Here is a 27,004-nt window from a genome sequence, read left to right on the forward strand (position 1 = left end):
TTAAAAGGTTATAGCAATAAAATGGGCTGCTATGGCCAAAATTTTCCAAAAAGAGGTTGTAGTGTGATTTATTACAGGGGACAGTGAGAACAGGGTGGTGGTTACTGAGGGGAGCGTCTTCATATTCTCTACCATAGTCAAGCATAACACAATGTTAATATATGTTTTCTGCAGAGAACATGATGAAAGTTTTCTGCAGAGAAAATGATGAAAGGAACTATAGGAAATGCCTGCAACATGTGCTTTTAATTGGCAAGGCTTTGTGGTTGGCGTGGTGAAAGTGACAATTAAAACAAAGTGATTGGTGCAGAAAAAAAAGAGGAAAAGGAACTGAAAAAAGCATTATAGTTAAAGACAAAGAAAAAATAAAAGAGAATGAGAAATAGAAAAAAAATGTCTGGAGATACAAAAAGTAGAATAGAGGACAGGTTGGGCAGAAAAAGGAATGAAAAAGAAGGGCAGGAAAAGGAGAGCAAGTAGTGAATGGGGAAAAAGGGACATGGAAGGAAATATTAGACAAAAGACAGCAAAGGAACTAGAGAGTCAGGGGGAGTAAAGTAATAGGAAAAAGAAGCAGCAAAGGAAGTGAACACTGAGATGAATGGAGAGTGTGGAAATAACAGAAAGATGGAGTGACGGATGCTAGCAAGGAGAAGACAGAAAGGTAAAAGGATAAAACAAAGGCAAAAAGATGCTGAGAAGGAAAAAAAGAAAAATGTACTTTATTATGTATTTATATATTTATCTTTATTGATGCATCAATCATTTTGTGATTGTCAGTCATTCTTTATGCACCACCAAAATGACCTGGTGGAAGTCAAAAGGCTTTTTGGCAGTGTGGTATCCAAGTGAAGGTTGCGGGCACTAGTGATTAGCAAATGGTTATGGTTAAAAATGTAATATTGCCACAGCATATTTACAGCATATTTATTTCATTAATTTTACTATCTCTCTCTTTATATATATATATATATATAATATTTATATGTATGTTTGTATGTATGTATGTATGTATGTATGTAAATTTATATGTATGTATGTATATAAATTTATATGTATGTATATATGAATAAAATGTATATTATATGTATATATTTATAAATGTATATATCTCGTGAATGAACAGTGGTGTAAGATTTGCATTTATCCTCCAAACCGTAGTCAGCAAATTTTGCCGGTAAAAGTATATATTAAGTATATAAACTTGCAGCAATGACATGCTATTTTCAGAAGCAGTTAAAGCTGTTCAATAATTAGTTAGTCAGGAGGATTAAAACTGACTGTGAGATGCCAATTAGTTTTTCTGGTTGGTGCCCAGGTACTGACAAGCTCAGCGTCATCCCCCAAATCATTCTTTTTATGTGCACTCCCTGCTCCCTCTCCTGTGCCTGAGGCTCCATCCCATGAGAATTTCCCACAGCAGATATGCTACCTAAAGACCAGCACAGTGTTAGCTGGAGGGCACGGGGCTCCAATGCTTTTTATTTGCCATTGCAGCTTTCATTATGCTGTGTGTAGTCACTTTTCAAAATTTCATCAGTGCTTAAGGTTCCCAGTAGGAATTACTTGTGAAAAATAAATACAGTAGGTGTATTTTGTCATTCTTGTCTATGTAACAATGAGGCATGTAAGAGCTACAAAAACAAATTGTTATAGAAAAGATGATAGCAATTATCTGTATGCAATAGGTACATATTTATTACAATTCTCAGGTTGCTAGGTATAAATGTAGGTCAAATATTAATGGAGTACTAATAATAAGAGCAAATTCAGGTCTCTTAGGTAAAGATCTATTGTATTGTATAAGTATTACAAGTCAACAAGTAAAACATTTAGTGGCAAGAAAAATTCCAAAGGTTGTTGTGAATGATTAGTTGAATGTTGCTTTTGTTTTTATAGCAGTTGTAAAAAATAGCATTCGGGCCTAATCTTCTCACTGTTATGACTCATAAATTAACAAGTGTTAAACTTATTTTTAAAAATTAGGAACTGGCACAAAAAGAGCAATGATAGAAATAGTTCCATAATACATGCAGTCATGCATGTCAACAAAAATACCTTTAACAGATTGCAACAAGTTGCAGCAAAAGTTTTCACTAATGATAACTGGTTAATGGTAACTAAAGGATAAATTAGAGCTACAAAGCTACGTAGGTTAGAAAAAACTTGCCAATCTCACTGCGCATGCACCCAAGCACCCAAGAGCCTCCCAGAATGCGTGACGTAGGTATCCTGGGAGGCTTTGCATTCCCATTCATTCTCATAAATAATAAAAATCAATTCTTCATCGGTTTCATCTTTAATTGGTTTCCACCTCACTAGCTTTCATAACTTTAATACTCCTATTTCTTTTACTTTTATCAATTTTTTTATTAAAACATCATACTAATACTTTTTAATAAAACAATAATGTGTTATTCATTTAACAATAACTACTTGTTTGGTTGGGCCATCATCTCTTTAATAAATATGTTTTAGCTTTGAATAGCAAATAAAAAGCAATAATTGTTAGCTGGATGCTACCAGTTTCCATTTGAAGAGAATCATTTACACTTCCCATAAACACACAATGAAAGAAAAAGGAAATCCATTAGAAGACTTTACTGTCTTTGCTTAATAGCTTACAGTTTGGGATCTTACTCACTCTAAGTTTTGGTGACCAGGACAAAAAAAGTACAACTCTCGTCATTAAAGACGCAGGCATCAATAAAAATCTGATAAAAGTTCCAACAGTTTTAACTTTTGCCCACTTTATCCACGATATTAAAAAAGTGCTGGGGTAACCAGCAACCAATGGTAATTCTTGCAACAATTAGAGGGCAAATTTATGTGAGATGTACTGGCAGTGTGAGCCCCCCATTTTTGGTATTGGGTTCCCTACATCCGAAATTTAGAATAAAACTTCAACCTACTAAACAATTTCTTATCATCTTACATTTTTGGCCTAACTTTAGCTTTTCTTTAGCTTGACAAACCCTACCTAAAATGAAGAATGAAGTTGACTAGCGTTTTGCATTACTTGATGAAAGCCAAAACATAAATCTCAGATTCACATTGTTTGGTGCTCATAACAAGTTCACTTATTAACAAAAATCAATCATTTTCTAAGCTGTTATTTTATATTATTGTTGTCTTTTAACCACCATTAACATGATTTTTAGATAACATTAGTGTCTATTATTTTGAAAACCCTGTGTTTGTTTTTAGCCATAATGTTGGTTAATATCCCTAATTCTAAAAATTCTAGCATAAATGTAACACACTACAGTACAATTAAATCAAATGTAAAAAAAACTGCTGGCTTTAATAATTAATTATTATAATAAATAGATCAGCATTAATTATTACCAGTGGAAGCATAAAACATGTCAATGCATTTTAATTTTTTTTTAATACACATCTTTTCATTGAAATAGTAATGACAGTTAATTAAAATCAACACAGTCTGCAAGCTTATATTCCTCCTGGGTCAAAAAAGGTAATAAAGCAAACTTGAGATTTATGTTAAAACTGTAACATGATGTAATAATCATGTTTTTTTTCAAGTTTGCTTTAAAGCCGAACTTCTGGAAAAGCAAACTTTTGTCCTTGAAGTGGGTTTCTTTCCCACTGCAATGGTTAAGTCTAGCGATATAAACCTTACTCCTTGCTCCCCTTGCAACAATGGAGTCTCATGGTAGCATTCTGTAATAATCAATTACACATGATTGGAACATTTTGTGATCCTGTGAGATTGATAACTACTGCATGATACTTGTGTAGCTTGCTCCATAGGAAGCCATTTGTTTTGTCTGTAGTGGTCAATTGTTCTCTTATAATAATCTTCTGTGTAGCTCTAACCTGATGAAGTTAATGTGAACACATCTTTACCAAATGTCTTGGTAGCAATGGGTTAAAGCAGAATTCAAGTTTTAAACTGTTTTTAAAAAATCAATAGCCCAGCAGCTCTGAAAATAAAAAGTAACTTCACCTGCTATACTCACCCCGCTGTTCCTCCACAGAAATTTGGACTCTTGCTAATACATTTTTACTGTTGGTACCAAAACCTGCACTTCTCCTGCAATGAAATTAATTATTATCTAGAAGGAAGAGCAGAAAGAAAGTTGTGAGTGATCTTTGCGAAAGTGTTGAAGTTCACTTAAATTTGCTCACTAGCTGTCAAGCGTCTGATCCGGGTCGGATTTATTATGTTGAAAACTCTTTTATATATTAATAAGAACTCAGTTATACACTTATTGTTCTATGAATTAATTACATGACAAGCAGCCTTACCTTTTCTGCACCTATTAAACTTCAATGAGAGACAATCAATGGATATTTAATCAGGAGCGCTCATAACAGAAAAGATTTGATTAAATATAAACGAAGTACTTAAATAACTTGCCTTGTTAAAAAGTAGCCACAAAGTAATTTAGAAGAAAAAAATCCTGAGAAGTGTAAAACGCAGCAACAATGCCAAGTTAGGAATTAAGTGGTGTCCATGAAAATGTTAAATTCAATGCCAAAAAAACCCAGTACTTAGGATAAACAAAGTATCCAGTAAGATTAAGTAATGATTTTTACAGATTTTTAACTTCTATCCTCTTTATACAGACAGAAGAAACCCAAAAGATGGCCTAATTTGGGGGAGCACAGTTCAGGTGCAAAACAAATTTGAAATGTATATATGTTGTGTATGGTACAGCACGGGTAGATAGTAGCTTGTTGGTGGTAAGAACACTTGCTTTGTGCTACAAAGGTACCTCTATAGTTCAATGCCTTTAAGCACTCTGTCTGCATGGTACGTGTCTGTTCCTCCAGGTGGTCAGGGTGTGCAATCTAAGAACCAGTGCTGTTGAAAAGCATAGTGCTGCTGGTGGTCCACAAAAAAATCTTGGTGGTATGCGGCTCTAGTGGGTGCGCCCCCCCAGCAGAGTCTTTCTCCCGACCCCGCTGGGGGGACGCACTGTCCAGAGCCGCGGACCATGTCTCCCGCATTGATCTGCGATGGAAGAGTGGGAGGGTTCTGGCATCATGACGTAGCTTTGTTGGAAGTGTCTTCCCCTTCAGTGATACCTTGGCTAACAAAGATAATTCGTTCCAGAATTGCATTTGTTAGCCGGAATCTTTGTTTCTATCATTTCGTAAAGCGTGGTGTCAGTTATTGAATAAAATACTCCAAAAAAAAAAAAGACTTTCTGGAGCCTAGACATGTATTAACTTCTGGAGCAAGCTGTGCTTTGATATGCAAAAAGAAACAACTGCAGAGTTTGTCTTGTTCATTAAAGGGTTACAAAAGGTTGCAGAAGAGCTCAGTCCTTTAAATCACCTACAACCTGAGCTGTGTTTAGCAAAAGATTTCTTCTGCAAGTCATGCAGTCCCCCCCCCCCCCCCCCTCAAGCCACCCTCCTGCACACAAGCAGCAGAGAAGCCCCATTTGTATGTAAAGAATTAATGCTATAAATCCCTGGAAGACCCTCTCTATATAGATCAAAGCTATGTCTCTCTCTGACTTTTCTAACATACTTTCATGCAGAATGTTATCGGGTGTCTTATTTCCTGCTTCTTTTTTTTTTAAATTCCTTAGCTGAGTCAATATTCGTTAGCCGAGTCCCAAAAACAGTGAAAACAATTGTTAGCCAAAAAGTTTGTTAGCAGGCTCACTTGTTAGCCGAGGTATCAGTGTATATATACAGGTAGTCCCCGGGGTACATAGACAGGGACTGTAAGTTTGTCCTTAAGTTGAATTTGTATGTAAGTCAGAACATGTACATTATTTTAATAAATGCAATTAGGACAGATGTTTGTCTCAACAAGATTTTAGGAAGCATCGTGTCAGTTACTGTATAAAATCCTCACTGTGAGGTAATCACAAAAAAAAGAAAATCTTTATGGGGCCTAGACATTTATTAACTTCTGGAGCAAGCTGTGTTTTGATATGCAAAAAGAAAAAAACTGCAGCGTTTGTCTTGGTCATTAAAGAGTTACAAGATGTTGCAAAAGAGTTCAGTCCTTAAGATCACCCATTACCTTAGCTGTGTTTAGCAAAAGATTTCTTCTGCAAGTCATGCAAACTGCACCCCTCCCCCCTCCATCAAGCCTCCGTCCTGCACACAAGTGAGCAGGGAAGCCCTGTTCATGACATAATGACATAATATAAATATGGATGAGGTAATACAATATATATGTGCCAATGCCTAATATACATAGACTTGTGTTTATCAGCAATTGAAAAGTCACTCTTTATTTCCATAAGTATTCCTAATTACTGCAGTCATAGCTCATGTCATAAAACATGTCTCCGCCCTTAATATTATGAAAGTGCTGTTCCTATATTACTGCATCTAATAAATATCTTCACTCTTTGCAGAAGCTTGGAACAAATAGGAGTTAAAAAAAAATCACAGGAAATTCTCCCACTTTCAAAAAATGTAATTTATATTTCCACTCAACTGAAACACCTTGAGAAAATGTAGTTCTTGCACAACAACAAAAAAGCACATTTTTAACTATATCTAGAAACATGATTGTAAGTACATCTAAGCCCCAACTGAATAACATTTAGTTGATGCTGTATATCATACACAATTGTCCTTTATCTAGTAATGGCTGTGTGGCAATTTTCTAGTGGTTACTACAATGGACAATGGCTATGCAACCTGTTTTGGGCATGACCACATAAGTCTCTATTGGGTGAGTGTGCCAGTGAAGGAGAATAATTAGAAGATAGAGACAGAGCATTTCCACTCCATAGACAACATATAGATAATCTGACACTGTATGAGGGTAAGTGTATTCAATCTGACACTGTATGAGGGTAAGAGTATTCTGTATCAGTTGGAAAAAGTGGAAAACTGGACATGGTGGAACTGTGAGGGATCTTTGCCAGCCCCTGCTACCTACCATGGCCTATGTGCATTGAGAAGCACAAAGACCAAGTGATGATGGGTCTAAAATAATATATTTGATGAAAAAATATAATATATAACTCAAAATAAAATGTTGGTTGGGGGTTAGGGGAACCAGGGTCTACAACATACAAGCAGATTAAACTTTTACCATATGATTTTTTATAATTGTACTACTTGTGAAACTGGCCTTACAACTTCAACTGGAAACAGTATCAGATCCCCCATCCTTATGCTGGACAAATGTTTAAATTTAAAATCTTCTCTTTGGCACCTATAAACAAACAACAACCTATTATTTGCACATTTTAAATAGCATTGAGCACTAACTATATGAGTTTCCCTTTAACAAAGAAATCATTTTCTATAATAGACTGAACTTGCCAACCAATGTTGTGTGAGCTCCAATTCTGAGTTTTAGGAATGAAGCCTTTAATTAAAATGAACCGGGCAACATCATGCTGTTAAGCAGCATTAGGATCTTTGATCATTTCTTTTTGAAAGCTGTTCTTATACAGCACAGCTTTCCATTCCAAAGTTGTTTTGTATGTTATTCAAAATTGTCTTTTTCCCTTTATTCTTAGAAAATGTTCTTCTGAAATAGTTTACTAATGCATATCTATGATGTATATTTAATAAAATGAACAGAACAATGGCTTTTAAATTCTTTCTACAAAGAACACATTAGTGCTGACCCTGGTTGTTGGCCATGTAATGCACTTTGCTTGATACCGTACCATATACTACAGTAAAAAATAAAATTCCATCCGGTTTATGATTTTCCTAAGTTTTTTTCTTGCAGGTAAAAATTCCAGGTAAATGTATAGGGGAATTATTTCAAAGGTGATAAAAAAGTACAGATTTTGCCTAAAATAAAAAAAAACATTCAGTAAATCTCTGCAATACATACATCCCCCTAATCCTTTCTCTTCCTCAAAAATGCCATTGTAAGTTACCGTATAGACTAATGCAGTGCCCAAACATAATTTCTTGCCTTGTCTGCTGGATTACATTCCCCCCCACTCCACCCATAATTTCCGTAATAAGCTGAATTTGGTAATGATAAATTTTATTGATGCTTCAGAAGTACTACCTGTACTATTTTAAATGGTGTCAGTGTGTTTATTTACATTTTACAATTTTTTTTACAATTACAATTTTAGTAACTATTTTTGGAAGTCCGGTGTAAAGTGAAAAACATTTTGGGCTCTCCCCTTAATAAAAGAGACTTTCAGATTCCAGCCTCCCATGAACATTTCAGGGGAAATGTTGTGGATGATATGTTTTGTCTCTCAACTCTAGGGTGCCACTACTGTTGAGGGAATGCATTGGGCCTGGTATAGACTGGCAGGGGGCAAAGCTTGCTGACCCCCTTTTCTTGGCCACCCAAATGTCAATCCCTGGAGAAGGATCTGGATTGAAGGACCTGGAAAGAAGCAAGGTCTTTAAGGGAAGCAAAATCAAGGAGTCAGGTGGATCCAGTGAGGAACGTACAAGATGCAGAGCAAGATTGGCAAACATGGTGTATGTCAGGCAGGTTGGAGAAAGCAGATGGCAACATGAAAATTATCCAGCAACAAGAGCAGGGGGGCTACAGCCCTAAATACACTAACAGCTACTAACATCTGTGTTTCATTTAGCAAGATTCTGGGAGAATCTCTATCTGTTGGTGGGTGGCAGTCATAAATGTAACTAACCATTGCACAGCCAATTTCTTTCCATGGTGGCTGGCAGTATTGCAGGTTGTAATATATTTTCCCCATCAGCTATTTATTATCAGTTTCAGTTACCATAAACTATCCATATTACAGCGTGAACCATTTTGGTGAAATAATAAAACACTGACAGTAAATGCTCTAAATTGTGTAGGTTATTCTTGCGGTTTCCAGTTTCAAGCCATCATCTTCCCACAAGGCACTTTAATGATTTAACTTAAAATTAAATTTATTCAAGGCCATCAGGTTTAAATAAAACCTGTCACAGGTATATAAAAATAACTCTGCTATAAAATGCTGTAGATTAAAACAATTCAGAAATTGTTCTTTTGTACATTCATGCTGCCATTAGTATGTAATCAGCAGTGAAAAGTCAGTGATTCTTCTCCTTTATATTTATATCTCTGACTGTAGCGGAAAAACGCACAGGGTTGTGAACTCTGATCTGGACATTTCTCTGTACACAGACAGCGTAGATCATAACTAAAAAAAGCTCTAAAAATAATTTACAAAGTAATGTTACAATTCAAAAAGATCCACAACTGTTTATTGAATAGGAGAATCATTTTGTTTTTCCTGTATGTGACTTCATCGGGGAGATTTTTCCTGATTTCCGGCGTTGTTGTTAAAACAGGAAGTAAAGGAATGTTTTCAACATTCAATTAACTTTTTATGACAAGCTTTTTTTAATACTAAAGGTGATTCACTAATTTCCTCTTACTTCTTTGGTGATCACCTGAAAACAAAGTGGGGAGAATTGATCTCAATACAACAAATAGGGTGTATAGACCTCGAAAAAACCTGTCCAAGGTTCAGACACCCCATCAGCCCCATTCCGACTTTTAATTTGGTACAGCTCTTGTGAAAATATGCTATAATCAAGGACCCTGCATGGCCAAATCTTCTCCTTGATAAAAGATTACTAATAAAGTCAATGTAAAATGTTATGTTATTCTCCAGTACAGAGAATGAAACCTGTGCAGGTCAGATAGGGGGCTCATGGAGAGCCTCTGGGGGCAGTTATACAGAATTGTTATTAGATTTTGTGCTCATGTCATATATTTTTTCCTTGAATGTAACACTTTTATGAGAATTTAAAGTGTAATATCATTAAAAATAGTTTTTTCCCTTCACTTCTTGTCCCATGGATGTAACAGTAAATGAAAAGGGAAAACCTCTACAGGGGTGATTATCAAAGGAGCAGATTTATCCCAACCCTTGTTTTGGTCGTACACATTTTAGATTTCTTAATGGTCACCAGGACAAATAGAGAAAGAGACACAGAAATACAAAACTTGAACTGAATTTTTATCTTTCCCTACCTAATACTTAAAAAAGTACACATGCACCCAAAATCCTAATCTGTTAATATTCTATGATTATGAGATGACTTCTTGTGCAAATATATTTCCTAGATACTGTTGAATGATGCGCATGATGATGACATTAGTAAATAAGTCGTGCAATGTATGAGACAAAGAGAAATCAAGGTGGGATTGTCTCAGTTGCTCATATGTGTCGGAGCTTTCATTTCAGACTATATGATATGTAATGATTGCACATAACAATTGTAAGCTTATTACCAACATATTGATAATAATTGCCTGGCATGTTTGAAATAACGGTATGGTGTCTGGGGAAGCTGCATGAAAATACGTGGGGAATTACGCCCCTGGAGCTCCCACTATACTGTTTAATGGATTCAGAATATTTTTGGTCCTCATAAAAACTTTTATAGACCATAAGATCCATGGGGAATGTGTTATAGACTATAGCAAGCTGCAGGACTGTGGTGAAACCATAAGTAGAATGGCATAATTGCTTTCAATAATAAAAATTATACTGATGCATTAAAATGTTTGTAATACAAGCATTGATTAACTGAAAAATATTGTAAATTTTCTTATTTCCAATGTGAAAATGTACAGAGTACACAAAATAATTTTGTATAGTTTCCAAATTTTTGTTTCACTTTCAATTTTGTACTTTAAATAAACATTGTATTTGAGCATTTTAAGTAACAATATGAACATACATTTTGTTTCTCTAATAAATAGAAAATAAATAAAAAAGAACTAAATTTGCAGTAAATTTCAAATGATTATGTTGATGCAGCTAGAAAATTGAAGTCAGATTTTATTTTGATCAGGTACATTATATTGCAGGGTTGTGAATAGTTCATTTTTGGAAATAGTACTTAATATTTATCGGTGTTCGTTTTGCATTTTTTAACCCTGTAACATATTCCTAATGTGAAATTTTTTATTGTTGCCATGGGATGTTTGTAGGCACAATTGCATGTCTATTAAAATGTTTTACTAATACTATTAAGTAAGTAACGTGCACTTAACTCTAAGAATAAACTTCACTGATTTGTTCCCTCTTGGTCTGTGGTATATAGAACTCTAAAAACATTGGGCCTGATTTATTAAAGGTCTCCAAGACTGGAGAGGATACACTTTTATCAGTGAAACTGGGTGATCCAGCAAACCTGGAATGATTCTGGTCCAGCCATCTTTTCAGTCATCATCCAGTTTCACTGATAAAAGTGTGTCCTTTTCAGCCTTGTAGAGCTTTCAAAAATCATATCCATTATATCTGTTTGATAATTGCAAAAAAATAAAATAATAATAATTCTGATCTGCCAGAAACCCAGGAAAATTGTAACTTCCAGTGCACTAAAATCTCAGGCAGTGTACAAAAAGTCTGATCTGGGATCTGAGTGTAATAGGAGTGAGGTCTCATTGGGGTCTGAGTGTAAAGGGGGTCTAATCTGAGATCTGAATATACAGGGGAAGTCTGAACTGGGGGGGTCTGAGTGTGTATGGCAAGCTTGAGTGTAAATAAGGAGTCTGATCTGGGGTTTCATTTTAAAAGGGTCTGAAATTGTATCTGATTATAAAGGTGGGATCTGAGTATAATTTCTGTACTTTGCATGCTGTACTGTATGTTGCATACTCCTTACCATATTGCTGTTTATCTGCAGCAAAGGATTATCTAAGGCACTACTACTAGTTTATGTCCCCACTGTGCTGCCTGCTAAAATGTGCAGTGAATGCATTTCCCAGGTTGCTTTTACATCATTCATTCTGTGCTTTGTGAATCTCCTGCTGCATCGAGAATATTTTACTTTACATACCCTAAGATCAGATGCCATGGAGGCATTTCTGGCATACAAAAGCAAGCCCAGTGTAGAATAATGCATAGTAAGTCGGCAAATAGAGAAACTGTTCATCTGCAGGGAGACCACAGACCATAGAGGTAACTTGTCTATTGTCCAGTGCTTTCCTTTTTTGTGGGCGCATCCCAGGTCCACACATCTAAAGGCAGCCTACAATCTCCCCCTAATTCACCTATAAACCTATAACCTATGTGAATGTCCACACTTTGATTCAAACTTTGGAGAAATACATGGTATTATCATTTAAAAAGTGACATGACTGTACCTACAATAAACAGGATTTGTTTGTCTCTTATTTAGGGATGGGTGAATTGATCTGCCAAACACAGCGGATCTCTAATATCCTGTTTGACATATGCCATTTATCACACAGGACTAGTTAATCAATAATGCACATGAATTGAGATTCCGGTGATCTGTCACAATTCTCTGTTTGATACTCTCATAACTCTTCCTCAAAAGTGTCCAATAATGTCTGTACAAATCTGTTCAATCACCGTACTAATTAAATTAGTATAAAGTAGACCTACTTAACCAATTTTTTTTAAACCAAGAAAAAAAGCTTACCTTTAAGGGTTTTGGCTGCATTCATTTTATTGTTCAGGATTTTTTTTAATGTTCCTTCAAAGATTTTGTGATAAAATTTCTGTCCTGGGTGACTACACCGTGTGATTTTATTAAAGCTTTCCAAAAATGAAGAAAATAGATAGAAGAAGAACCTTCTCAAAATTAGTTCCTTAATATTATTTGCTAATAGTTTGCAATGTTTTCAATCCTTCACCAGATGCATTTCAGGTTTGCTGGATCACCCAGCTGCTTTCAGGAAAGTCTAGCTTTTATAAATTAGGCTTATTGTATTTATTGAGAGGACCATAGTTAGGGTTCACATATACTGTACTTTAAATCCTATTGTCCAAGGTTAAAGTGTCAAGGCTGACAGTTACTAATGTAAGTGTTGTGTGATTCGCTATAGGGATCATCACTGGGTGCCCCCACATTTATTTGTTGTGTCTGGCAGAAACATACATACATACATTTTGAGAATACTGTCTCTGTAAAGAGAATATATATCATAAAATAATTATTGACTTTGGGGGCGAATTTATAAAGCAGTAAATCTGACATTCACTGAAACATTCTTCCAGGTACATGCGTTTCATTGGCACTAACTGATTCTCCACCAGGGAATGTAGGTATCCCTGCTTATAAATAGACCCTCTAATACCTATTTAGGTTTTAAAATTTTGCATCTTTAGTTTATATTTACATTGACAAGAGTGCAGCTATATTTGTAAATTAAATTGATACACAATGATTGTTCTGCTTTTTCTTTCAGTGGAAGTCAATGAAGCATATGACCCACTGTAAACAATGCACTTGTATGTACAGTGTATGGCCGACGTATGGCTGATTTGCTAAAAGAATTGGGAACATTCACATAATAAATTATGATTCACTCCAATGACCCAATCATGGGAAAAGCAAGTTTTTTTTTTTATTTATTTTACACAATACTGGGGGAACACATATGCAACCTATTGAATAAAGATTCTCAAATCCTTTAGAGACATGTTTAGTTGTTAAGACGTGGGAAGTAATTGCAAAACTCTATCCTTCCATAATCTACCATTCCAAATATTTATTCTAATATGAAATGCAGAGGAGTCATGTTGCTGTTTGGATTTAAGTCTTCTTACAGTTCATTTGGTTCTATTAGAATTGAGCAAAGCTTTTGTTTGAGCTAACTCAAGTTACCTTATTTAATGTACAAAGCTGGCTACCTGCTGTGTACAGTAACAGGCTTCCTAGAACACCTGATGCGGCCTGATACTTCCATTAGTAAAAAAAACTCAAGTATAGAAATTGGCTTAATAAACAAATTGTCTAGGATATTAGTGGTGATCGCTCACATTGGTAGGTGGTTGTTCAGGGCCAACTTTAGTGGTTGCCCGCATACAGGTAAAGATCTCTCCATCCAATTTCAGTTTGGCTTTATCTTTTACAAACATTTGCTGAACGGAGCTCAAACTAAACAGAGACATATTCAAGCAATGCTACAGAGAAGTACACATTTAAATATGGTAAGTAAAAGCAAAATGTACTTAAAGTGAACCCCTAGATAACGCTTGTGCTTGCTTTTTTCCCCTCCACTGAATAGGTAAGGGCTGAATGGGAGAGCAAAGCCTCCTGGGATACCTATGTCACATATCCCTGGAGGCTGCGGGCTGCTCCACATTTACGCAGAAGAAGGAAGAAGATGGCGATCCCCTGCGCTTCCTCTGTTCTGGGCCAAAGAAGAACCCAGGACGGTGCATGACCAAATCAAGGCCAGGTGATTAAGGGCTCTGTGGATATAAAGGTTAGTGGTATAGTTCTGCTTTAACTAAAGCTGTAGATTGAATGGACTAGAAAAGGGTGTGGGTTTACTTAATAAAAAACACCACTAGAAGTTTTTGATGCTGCCCTAGAAGTAGTTAAAAACCCAGTAGGGAGAACATGTGACATTCCCACATGCAATAAGTGATGCAATGAAGGAAGGGACCATGCACGGTGGCTTAGAAGGTAAAACTCTAGCCTTAGCGCTAGGTCCCAGTTTTGAATCTTGTTCAGGACACTATCTGCATGGTGTTTGCTAGTTCGTAATATGTTGACGCATACTGTATAATATTATTAATGCCCAGCCCTGCATATGAGAATTTTATGGTACTGTAGATCAGAAAATGAGGGAGTAATGGGTAAAATAATATTGAATAATACTAGCCCTATCCTGGCTAAGTACAAAATCACTCAAAGGTAAGTAAAGCTTCTGTTCAAAAATCAACACACTTAAAATAAATGTTTTTTAAAAAAACACCATACTTTTTTTAGTTGTATGGCAATGCTTTTATTCTTTGAACTGAGCACCATACAGGTGTATTTCAAATAATTATGAGAAGCACGTTAGAGTAGAAAGTGAACAGACCTATATATCAAACTGTTAACAGCAAATGTGTCCCTAATAAGACCACAGGGCTACATATGGCTTGGTAAAGACAGGTGGCAGCCTTGAAGGGAGTTTGTGGTCGCTTTTCCCTATCCATGGCTTTGCGTTGATATTTCCTTCCTGTCTACTAAACATATGAGCAGGGCAGACAGCTGTGGTCTTGACCACATCTGTACACCATGCCGGCAGTGTTCACGGAGATGACTTATAACCTGATTTGTATAGATGACTATTGACCCATCCATGAAGGATCACAGCACTAAGTAAAGGTGTCTGTAAAACAAAATTTTTGGTGTTAAGGGGAGCAACAAGGAAAGTGCAAATTCAGTAGTTATACCAAGTCCATCATATGCAAATGTATTTAATTTTTTGTGCGTTTTGTGTACATGCACTAAAAAAAATGTTTCCCAGGAATTTGAGAGAAAAAGATAGCACTGCATGTTACATAATAGGCAGGATTTAAAAAATCTCCACGACTGGATAAGATCGACTATTATAAAAGAACCTGGGTGATCTGGAATGGATTTATAGAAAATCTTTTGCTGTTTTTGTGTTTTTCAATCAATTTTAGGTTTGCTGGATTACCCTTTTGGAGACTATAAATTAGGCCCAATCTGTCTTGTTTGTGGTTATGCTTCTAAGTAATAAACCCAATGTAGCTTGTATGGAAGGACTCCTGCTCAATTCTAAGTTCCTACCTGGAGTAAAAAGCCCATATATCCAGGCAGTTGCTATGCTTGTGACATGTGACTCTCCTTTTCTTTATTTGTTATCACCATGTACGGTGAAGGACTCAGTGCTGTCACATGGGGTTGGGATAGGGTTGATAAACTGGCCCGTACAGATTGGAAATGCTGCCAATGTTATTTTTAGGAAAAACAAATAAGGCTGGTATTTTTCCCAGAAAAGGTGCCAACCCTAGGGAGTGAAGTGTTCTGACTAGAGTGACACAGAAATTACCAAGGTTTTCACTACTGCTGTCTAAAATGAGTGTTGGGAAAAGGAAGTAAAGGTAAGCATTACTCTAGGACTGTCGAACACCTTTTTTTTTATAAACTTCTTTAACCTTGCCCCTTTTCCTTCTGAATTACTTACACTAAAACTGTCTCATCTATGTAATAGAGCTGTGTCTTGTACAAGCAGAACTGTTTAAGAATTGTCTTTCCTCATTCACCGTTTAAAATGGAGAAACCCTTGAAATACCTTTCTGATCTTGAGGAACCCTGACTATATTTACGATAACCATAGCTCACAGTACATTAGTATGGTGGTTGGTAGACTACTATCCCTTGGCACATACTGCTTATGGCTCAAGAAACACCTAGAAACCTCTGGAGGAACTGGTTGAAAGACACTGATCTAAAAGGTGATTTGCCTTAACGTTGGGTGATTTCCACTAAATCTCTGGTAAATCTATGAGAGAGGAAGTAAAAAGATTTTATCCAGAGCAGTGAAAAAAATAACTTACTGCCTTTCCAGCTGATGTCTATCTATGCAGAACTGAAACAGCAGTTTTGGCTATACATACATTTTGCATTGTAACAACAAACAATTTTGGTAGCTGCTAAAAACTTAAACTTGACTGACTGAGCTAAAACGACCCTCTACTCTTGCTGAAATTAAACCTCTTTTGCTGTATAGTACTGGGACATAAACACAGTATTTAGACAGCTCTTGCTGTCAAAAAGTTAATAAATATACCTACCTATGTCCCCTACATATAAATACTTCATTTACAACAACCTCACTGCAAAGTTTCACGCCGTCCATCTCGGTTCTTGCTCATTACAGTAAATGAATGCTAAACTTGTCAGGTTGAGTATCCTTTTCTTTCTCCAAAATGTAGCAAAGTGCTCCAGGGGAACTGTGACGGTTTTAGTGTCATTTGCATGAGCGAGCAATAAAAGTGGAGGGTTTTATAGAGTAATAGGATAAGTTAAGGGATAACTGGGGATGGGTAATGTTATTCAATTTGCTTTGAAAATGTTTCATTGCAATTGATTTAGAAAAAAAATGTTTTGTAGCAAAGTATCAAGAAAATTAGGGATATAAATGTGATAATAGGAGATGTAGACTAATACGATTTCATTTGTTTCCTAGTGATTCAGACAATAATACATTAAAGCCTAACAACATCAATAAGGTAGCCATTTATTATAGAACATACTGTAGTGCATGATAGGTGGTGCCAGACACACACAGAACATTGTGTGGTCAAAATACAAACTTTACCAAACTTTAGAAAAAGTAAAAATACCAGTTCTAAAGAGTTTGTAGTATTTTAGTCACTGTGTTCTGGACTTGATAGCTCAGTCCTTTACAGTCCTTGTCTGGAATCTTAATTGGGCTCCACATTATGCAGAGATCCTTAGGCAGCACAAAATGTAAATCTAGCAGATCTATAGGCAATTTCCTTGTATTTTGGCTTAGTGCAGCAAGAAAAAAAAAAAAAACAGTGGACAGGAGACATCTACCTGTTCTCAAACTTGCTACAGTGTTTTATACAGCCTCATACAATTACAAACAAAACAAAAGAATACATACAAATGTATTCCCTTGTCCTTGGAAAAGGGAAATATAAATGCCAGGTCATATTCAGATATTAAATGAAGTTGAAAAATCATGGTGTCTGGTAATAAGCCCTACTAGTGGAAGGCACCCATTGCTGATGGGTGATAAATATGATAAATGTGATGGTCAGATGGATCTAGGAATTAACCATGTATGGCAACCTTTAATGAAAACCATATCCATGCAGGGCAACAAAACTTTAATGTACCTATTCCTATAACATATCACTAAAATTTCTCTGCTCTTAGATTCATCCATCAGGAGTACAAAAGTACTTGGTATGTATTGGAATGGAAAAGCAAGAGACACACTCCTCACATGAGGGTGGAGAAATGTGCTGCTGGCTGACATTACATATGTGTTACACTGGCAAATGCTGCCGAGTTATACCAATACATTTTTGGATAATTGGCATATTGAGTAACACATGAACCCTGAATAATAATTCTAGAACATCATTAAAGGTCTCAACACATTCATTTTGCAGCTGCTTATAACCTATGACACATGACTGGTTACTACTGGTGTTGTCTCAAATTTTCCTTTAATCAAAGTTTCCTAAATTGAAGTTCTGTACAGTAACATTACAGGCCCAAAGTAAGGTTAATACCGTGCCCTGATCCTGAGAACTTGCCTATCTGCATCATTGAAATGCCACAATCACTGTCCTGGAACACTCTCCTGGTTATTGCTTTCTGCCAATTAAAAGTGCAAATGTGTATGCATTCAGATGAATTTGTGTGGAAAATGATTGCTTAAATTCACATCAAATTAGTGCACAAAACTTTACAAAAAGCATGTCAAAAATTTACAAGAATGCATGCAAACTTTTGTAATGTTTGTTTTAATGAACAAGGCTGACTGAGTGCCATAAATCACAAAAACTATAACATACAAAGAGCCTGAAACATGCTGCCAAATTTCCTATACTATATTAAACGCAGGCATACACATTACATACAATATATAAAAACAAAGAATTTTATTGTATCAAAATTGCATTAGCATATAAGTAAAAATAAAGCAGTAAAAAATACAATTGTTTTATAAACACTTGCCTTCTCTTATGCAAAGTTGGTAATGATGCACATAAACACAGCTAAAATGCACATCTGTTAAACCAAGAAAACTTTATTATCAAAGAAGAATTTCGTTATATAGATAAAAAAAGGAGTTATTTAAATCACTGGATAAGGTAATGGGTGCTTGTTTATTTTTAAATGTAGATCATAGTTGGCCAATATACAATATAGATAATAAAATATACTAAACAAAAATCTTTCAAATATGTTTTGCCATATGGAAATGCGTCTGCTTTACCAACAGTCTACACAAGCTTTTCTCAACCAGGGGTCCTACACAGGTTGCTAGGGGTTCTTTGAACTGTGGCTGATTGACCCCACGTTTGATAAGGCCAAAGCAAAGAGAACATGCCAGCTGCATGACACCAATGATCTTTCAAGTTGTCTATAGTGGTGGCATTCTAGCCACAACTGTAAAGGGGCATTCTTTCCACTGGCCACCAATGTAAGAGATTTTTTCCCACAAATCCTAATAAATTGGTATATAGCAGGAGTTTCGGAAGGCCCGAACATAGTTTTAAAGGTTCCTCAGGAATAAAAAGCTTCAGATTGGATGACTTACACAATTTAGAATGGGGAAAGAGAGTTGTAGAATGAGAGTTGTTTTTTGGATGATTCAGATAAAATCAGCAATTTAGATTCTGCAATTTACTTTTTAGCGAAAGTTTTTGAATTGAATGTTACCCAAAAGTTGACAATTAGTATAAATACATTTTAATATACATTTTAAATATAAAATACATACATTTTTTTATCTTCTTTTCTGTGTTCCACATTTGCAAAACTGGATGTTCCTCAATGATTCCTGGGCTTGTGTATGACCCCATCAAAGGGTCTGATTCACTGTAAATGTAGATGACTGAAGTCATTTGCTTGTGTCCTTTTTTTGTCCCATGCAAAATGATTATATGTAAAGATATTTCTATGAAATGTACCACATAGCTGAAATGAGGGGCACAAGCAAGAATCAAAAGTTGGTACAGTAGTGCACAAGATCTACATGGGTAAGGAAAGAGAGAAGGTGGACGGTTTTCCAATACAGCATCACATGCTCATAAAATACCAGTGTTGCTGTCCCCGTTAGCATTGCTGTTCAGAAATTGGACGCTTGTATTTTTGACTCAAGCATTCAACATTCAGTTCTGTTCCAAAAGATCCCAATAATCCTCTTGTTTAAGCTAACATTGGTTAAGTCATTCTTAGCAGATCATGGAAATCTGCAACTTGCTGTGTACATCAAAAAGGTAATCAATGAAGTTTTAATCACTGTAAATAACAGGTCCATTGTTAACAAATGCAACTGGGAGATTTCTCATTGGCTGGCAGTCATCAGAAGATGGTACCCTGATGACAACCAGCCAATGGAAACGCTTACTGCTGTATATCTTAAAAGTGAGCTGTGTTATTTATATTTATTAGAAGCATGCAGAGACTGCTTACCATAAACATTTAGGGTAACCAGACAAAAAAGTGGCACAGCAAACTTTGGTTTGGCTTTGGCTAGGTCTCATAGAGGCCTGTTCGAGTAAAGCTAATCCTTATGTAACTTCTATCTGTTCCTGCGCAACTAAACAACCTACTACTTTATAATTTATATTAGTCCCAAAAATATTTCTCTAAATTTTGATTCCAGGGGTGACTTTATTTTAAGATGGCATATATGACAACAAAAAAATTCTGTATTCTCTTAGCTGTCTTTATTATGAACTAATACTAAGCTTACACTTGTCTAATCATGGTTACATGGTAAATGTTAAGTGTAGATAGTACAAGAGCATTTTGCTGTCTGTTTTCATTGAGATACTGATACCTGATCAATAGACTGACTCATAACATTGAGGTTAACATCTATTATGTAGTACTATGTATTAGTAGTACTAGTATCATGCAGCAATTAGAAAGCTAATTATATATAATAACACGTAATCATATAGTATGTTATATATACCGGGCGAATATGACTGCCTCCATAAACGTCCATAATCACAAGCTATAAACAGAAAAAAAGGTTTGAAAACTGGCACCGATAACATTATTTGCACAAAGCTGACGACATTCACGTGTGTATCTAAAACAACGATTAAAGACTTGCTTCTCTTTAAACTTCAAATACCATAGAACTTTCTATAAAAAATGCATGAAAAACAAAAAGAGAATGCTTGTTGGCTATTTACTTCCCGATAAAAGATTGCATTAGTGTTCCATACATAAATTACATGCTTTACTAAAACATATTTCACAGGTTCTTATCTTGATCCTGCCAAGCCTGGTTTGAAAATAAACAAACTGTTTAAACAGATGATTATGCCCCAGCACTTTTCCCTTTTATCCAGGTCTTTTCACCGCAGAACAGAGAACCCCCTTGCACACACACACATGCACAGCTGACCCCGTATGTGGTGGGAATAACATGGCTTAATCCCATGCCTGTTTGATTTGTTCTGACCTATTTGCATAATGTGTGTGCAGTTAAATGAGAAGTGAGCACCTAATTAAATCATACACCACAAAAAAGGATTAAAAATATTCTTTCCTGTTTAAAGGAAAAAAACATACTAATTAGTTCCTTGATGTGGTTCCTTTCCCTGTAATTCCATGTCATTTAATCTGCAGCTTTTTTTCAGCAACCTTTTGTTTGCCTGTTGAAGTCAAAGTTGACTAAAGAGCGAGAGTAACAGAAAGGTGCCTCATTAGATGTGACTTTTTAAAGGAAAACTCCACTACTGAAAAACAAAAAAAGATTTAGCATATAAAATTGCTGCATGATAGACAAAGGCTTTTCTAATTTGAGCTGATGCTAATTATGATTTCTAAAAAGAACAAAAGTTTAAGGGAAGCTTATTTGTTACAGTGTTGATACCCACAGTGGTCTGTTTGCATACTAAACATTTAAGGATTCTGCTTTTGTCTGTTAATTGTATCAGAATTGCTGCCATGGCCATATTGCTAACCTTACTAGAAACCCTAATACTAAGAGAAAAATACTGAAAATCGACGTGTATTTGGAAAAATGCGTTTTTAAGGAACTTACCAACTTTTCAAGGTAATTGCAAAACAACTGAACAATATTTTATTACCAAACCTGCTGAGGGTCAGTGCAGTGTATAGGGGCATGCCCCATGTTAATGATATCTTTAAAGCATGCATTTTCAGTAAAAGTTTGTTTCCTTGGCTATGTTTTAACTTTACTTTTCAAAGATATATTTTTCAATTTTTCACTTGGAACATTTTGCCACAAGTCCCCTTATCATTTCAGCAATTTTGGTAACTAGGAGGCTCAGCACTAGTGGAGACACACTGCATGAATGCTGAGTGATGTGTCTGAGCTAGCTAAAAAAACAGGGATGATTAAGAGGCTATTTCCTGATTGGCCAGCGCGATAGGTAAAACTGATAAAACTTGAAGGAGCAGGTGTGCCCAGGGTCAGAACGGCCCGCCTTAACTTTAGTGAGGAATAGGTAAGCGTGACAACAGGTCAACAATGTAAAAAAATACCAGCACATTATAGGCTAGTGTTTTTACATTATACCCCCAGAAAGTCTATAACCTGCCCCCCCCCCCCCCAAAAAAAAAGAAAAACAAAAAACATGTAGTTGATTGGTGCACAAAAAGGGCCTTCTGATTGGCTAGATATTTTAGGGACTATATTTCTTGACTTTGGTGGCTATGTTTTGTAGATCAGCAGTTATAGTGAACTCAACCTCAACCAAAAAGCATGGAGACCCCTGTTTTAAATTGGAAATCGAGTAGAGCAATTGATATATATAATTTGTTAATAGATGATAGGTAAATAGGCGGTTGACCCATCCAACCGATAGGCACTTACAGATGATGACAGGTAGTTAGGTGGTGGCTCCCCCAAAACAGTCCCCCCTTCCCTACGAAGGTAAGTATATGAAAACTTAATTTTGCATGCGTTACATACGAGTTACCCCATGCTCAGAGGGTCACTTCAAATTCTACCTAATAAAAATATTCCTGAGTTGAGAATAGTTTGAAAAATCAGCCAAAATTTCATATCACACACAATGAAATAAGTTACCAAATTTCTTTCAGGGAATTCACGTGTGTGAAGCTGCTGTTACATTTTAAACTGTAACTCTGCGAACGGTGAAAAAATGAACCTAGGTTCACGCGGCAGTACATCGCGTTCTTTCAAATCTGCATTTACAGCAGCAGTTTGTAACAGTAATGAGATTAGGTCATAGCCCCGTCTCAGCTTTCCTAATGTTTAGTACAGAATATATTATATTTTTTAGATGATGCATAGCGTAAAAAAAGCCAAATTTCCAGTCTCAGTTTTACAGCCTAAAGCTATTAAGTTTAACTACAATAAGAAACAATTAAATTTCATTAAATTATAATATATTATACAGCCCTATGAAAATAACCACCCACATTTGGGTTATTTTACATTTATTCCTAATAAATATGCTAAACTTCTCACAATTTTAACATTTTTATTTTTTGTTAAAGGGTCCCCATTGCTTGCTATTTCAATATCTACATAATTCTCTCTCTCTCTTATTCTCTCTCTCTCTCCATTAAGGTTTACATGTATTTTAGGGAATATATATAGTTTTTTTCTAGTTTTGGATAGAGAGGTAAAAGTATCATCTGGGCTGTGTCAAATAAATTTACCTTCACATCCTGTCCTGCTGACAACCCTTTCAGACAGGAAAATAAGGAAAAATCTGCAAGTGCAACACAGTCAGAAATAACTGAATAATAAGTGTTAAGCCCTCTCTTGTTGCTGGAGATTTCCATGTCTGATGAAATGTTGTCAGTTGTTATAAAGTAAATATTATCTTCTTTTTTTTTTCTTTAAGACACTTTTTTTTAAGGAAATAAGGGGAAAAGCCACACATGTGGTGGTAAATACTAAATGTGAGCACAGAGCCTCCTGGGATACCCACAATGATGTATCCCAGCAGGTTCCTTGCTGCTTCGTCTGCTGCACAGTAAGATCGGCACTCTTTTTTTCCCGTTTGCACGTCAGCCAATTTCAGGCCTGCACAGTGCGAGATTGGGTGACGTAGCCAGAGGAAGACTAAAATGCCAGCACCTGGGGCTTCCTCCACGCCGAAGGAGGATTCCAGGACGGTGCGGGACCCAATATAGGATAGCTCCAGAGGGATTTGTGGAAGAAAAAGTAAGTGGGATTTTTTATTTTACTTTTAGTTCCACTTTAATTGTGACCCTTAGTCAGTAAGGACTGATCCTGTAACTGCTGTGCAACTGCAAAACTTTTTTTATAACAGCTGTGTGCACAACATTCATTGATTGAATTTTTTAAATGGCTATAGCTATTCATCATAGAAAAATGTTTCACATTTTGCCAAAATATTTTTCTCATCTCTACTTCAATCATATCACAACCAAGACACATGCTTCATACAGCCAATTTGAATGGAAACCAACTAATCATAAGTCAACCTTTTGGATTGTATAAATGAATAGTGCAAAGAATGCGAACATACTTCCCTGATTTGGAGGGACTGTTAAGATCCAAGACTCTCTGTACCCTATTCCTTTTTTATTTTTCTTTCTTTTTGGGTTGATATATATTTGATATAAATATTATTCTATTTGTTATTTTGAGAAAAAACTGTTATGAAAAAGCCAATTTAGCCAACTATTTTTTGTGTATTCCTTTTTTCATGGTCCGTGTGGGCGTGGCATGAAATGGTATTTGCCTACATACTTTGTATTAAGAAATGTCCCTTCCCTATCTCCAAAAGTTCTGAAATATGGACCTCAGTGCAAACATGCAGAGAACAATAACCACTGTAGTGCTTTCAAATCCATAAACATCCATCCTAACCCTAAACAACTACTTGCTGACTTTTAGATAATTTACATATTTTTGTCAACATCTCTGCAGATGTGGAAAACAGTTATATAACAAATGAGGAGGAATAAATATCATTCTGTATAAATCTCAAAGAGTATATCATTACCTAACTTTCCAAATTTAAATATATTTTTTTTTCCTTCAGGTTTACTTAGCTGGCAAGGATGTTGTGTTTTGACGGACGCTGTCAGTCATGTGATGAATGAGCGCTGACGGCGGCACAGTCAGAGTGACAGGAAGGTCCATGGTAAACAACTGTCAAGGTCAAGTGAAAGTCACAGCACTCAATTTACAGATGAGCTAATTAAACACTGATCGCCTGTCCATGCTGACCGCCCTAGAATGTGGAAACTTTAATTAGCATGATTAATAACACCAAACTTATTAATTATCTATTTCTTAGACTGCTACTAATTTGATGTGTTTTCTTTTTGCTTGTCAATATTTGGCTTTCCTGTTGACGGTGTTTAGATGCCAGTTACATTTTTTTAATTGTTTAAAGGGCCACTAGACATGATAGAAGATGCAGGGGAGTATTTAAAAATTATTTATCAATAATTATTTGAAGTTTTAGAGATTTGTCAGAACTGAATATGTTAAACTGATGGCGGAATAGCAGGAGAGGCTGTTAGCAACCTGATTTCTGTGCATTCAAATAATAATGTTATCAAATCTATTTTTAGCCCACAATAGCAGCCAACATTGGCTGCACAGCAAAGATTTGTGCATAAAATTATCAAACTTTTCTGTACTAGTTTGGGAATTGATTATGCAGCCAAGCGGCATCTCAACAAAATGTTGTAAGCATGCCTCTGCAAAGCATGCCCTGGAAAATATGGATGTGGTTATCACATTAATCTTTTCATGCTCATGTACAGTAAGTGGACTGTCTATCCATCAAGTGTGAGGATCATCAAAAAGCTGCAGCAGTAAAAACTTCCAACAGACATAAACCCCTACAGCAATAATTTCCGCAGCAATTACTCTCCAAAACACAGCACTGACCCTTCTACAGCACAGCAATAACCCCTCCAACATAGATAACTGTGCACAAGAAAGACATAACCGCTACATCCCAGAAGTAATCCCCCATAATCAAAGCCTGGTTTTTCTCTTTCCCTGGCCATGGCTCTGCAGGAGTCTTCCCAGCCACTATGTAAGGACATTTTCCCTCTTCCTCTCTGCTTCATTAACCATGGGTCAGGGAAGCATAATTGGCTGCCCTTTCCTTTACTGGTCAAAGAGAGGCACAGAGAGGTAGGGGAAGCTGTGTCTCAAGGGTAAGGAAATTTAGGGTGCAATGGGACCTGACAATAAAGGGAAGTCCAGGGACCTTCCAAATAATAGAACCCAAGGCCCTTGCATTAGTCACCTGACCCTAGAGACACCCTCAGTGCTTAACAAGTTGGCATTGCTGCAGTCCAACGAATTAGGTTAATTATTCATTTCTTTTAAGGTATTACCTACAAAAAAAAACAAGCTTAATTTTCTCTACATACTGGGGTAAGGGAGAAGAGGCACAGTTAAGTTTTGTGTTCTGCCCACAGATGGACTTTAGAGGTGAAGCATGAACCTAATTCCTTTTTTTTTGTTTAAGCTTCATAATTTCAAAGCAACTTTGTAACCATATTTTGTTGGAAACAGTATTTGTAAGCTTCCCTGTCCCTGTACAAACAGAATTGTATTTATTAATAATATATTATGCTGCCTAAAATTTTAGGAATCTTACATTAGGTTAAATTTCCCTGAAGGCTCTCTTGGCTGTTGACGGCAGGATCGTGTATGCACACCAACAGACACACACAGTGGGGATCCGGGTATTATTGCATGATATATAACAGTGGCCTCCCAGAGGCTGGAGGAATTTTCTAAAATTATTGTGATATAAACAGACAATTCTGTCCTTAAATGCAGGCAATTTTTCTTTCAATCTTCAAATTATTTATATTGCAGGATTGCACAGGTTTTGATGTTTTAGAATTGAAGTACATCTGTCATAGTCAAGAAATATTTAAACTACAAAAAGTGGCATTTTTCTGAAAGTGTGTCAGCTGTGTTTGGTTTCTGTATTTCTAAGAGCAAGAGTAAGTGTTATCTTAATCCGCCCCCATCCCATAATATAGCCCCCAACCGTCTCCTAGTCCATGGGACTGTTAGGGGTTTACAAGACTGGAACTCCAGATCCAGGCTACTATTCTACTTGTAGGAACACTTGTTCCTGAACTTAGCTGCTGTGCAGAACCAGTGGACAGGGTGTCCCCCCTATGGGACAAGCTCTGCTTGTGTCAGTAAAGAGGAAGCATGGTTATCATGGTGGAACCTAGATTTCAGAAATAGGTCTGTTTTTTCCTTGCCTGAACACAATTGTTCTCCCTATCCCCCCTGGGCACCATTGTTCTTCCATATTTCAATGGAACACTGTTCTTCTCCCCCACTACCATAGGGCACTACTGTTCTCTCTCACCCTCCCATGATTCCACTAGCAATGTGTACTTTGTATGCCACTACACCTGTCATTTTTCTTTTCCCACTGATGCCATAATATTTATTTGTTCTCAGGGGCCATGGACTTCAGGGAATACCTCTTGAGTGATCACAGGTTCGTTTTGTCTAACATATGACACTGAGACATTTTTTCCTTGTGACCAGCAAAGTAAGAGGTCATAATGCTTTTGTATATATATCTTGTCCTTCTGTGGCTATGGCTTACACCTCTTACAATTTTGCATT

General features: G+C 36.2%; 1 long non-coding RNA gene across 1 annotated transcript; it reads left to right on the plus strand.

Annotated features, from left to right (window-relative positions):
• Positions 1-15,625: 15,625 nt before the first annotated feature.
• On the plus strand, positions 15,626-24,684 carry LOC140325028 (uncharacterized). The gene is made up of 2 exons (XR_011919628.1): positions 15,626-15,779; positions 24,420-24,684. It is a non-coding gene; the product is annotated as an uncharacterized lncRNA (long non-coding RNA).
• The last annotated feature ends 2,320 nt before the right edge of the window (positions 24,685-27,004 follow it).

Source organism: Pyxicephalus adspersus, chromosome 2 (genome assembly GCF_032062135.1).
Source record: "Pyxicephalus adspersus chromosome 2, UCB_Pads_2.0, whole genome shotgun sequence".
Lineage (NCBI taxonomy): Eukaryota > Metazoa > Chordata > Amphibia > Anura > Pyxicephalidae > Pyxicephalus > Pyxicephalus adspersus.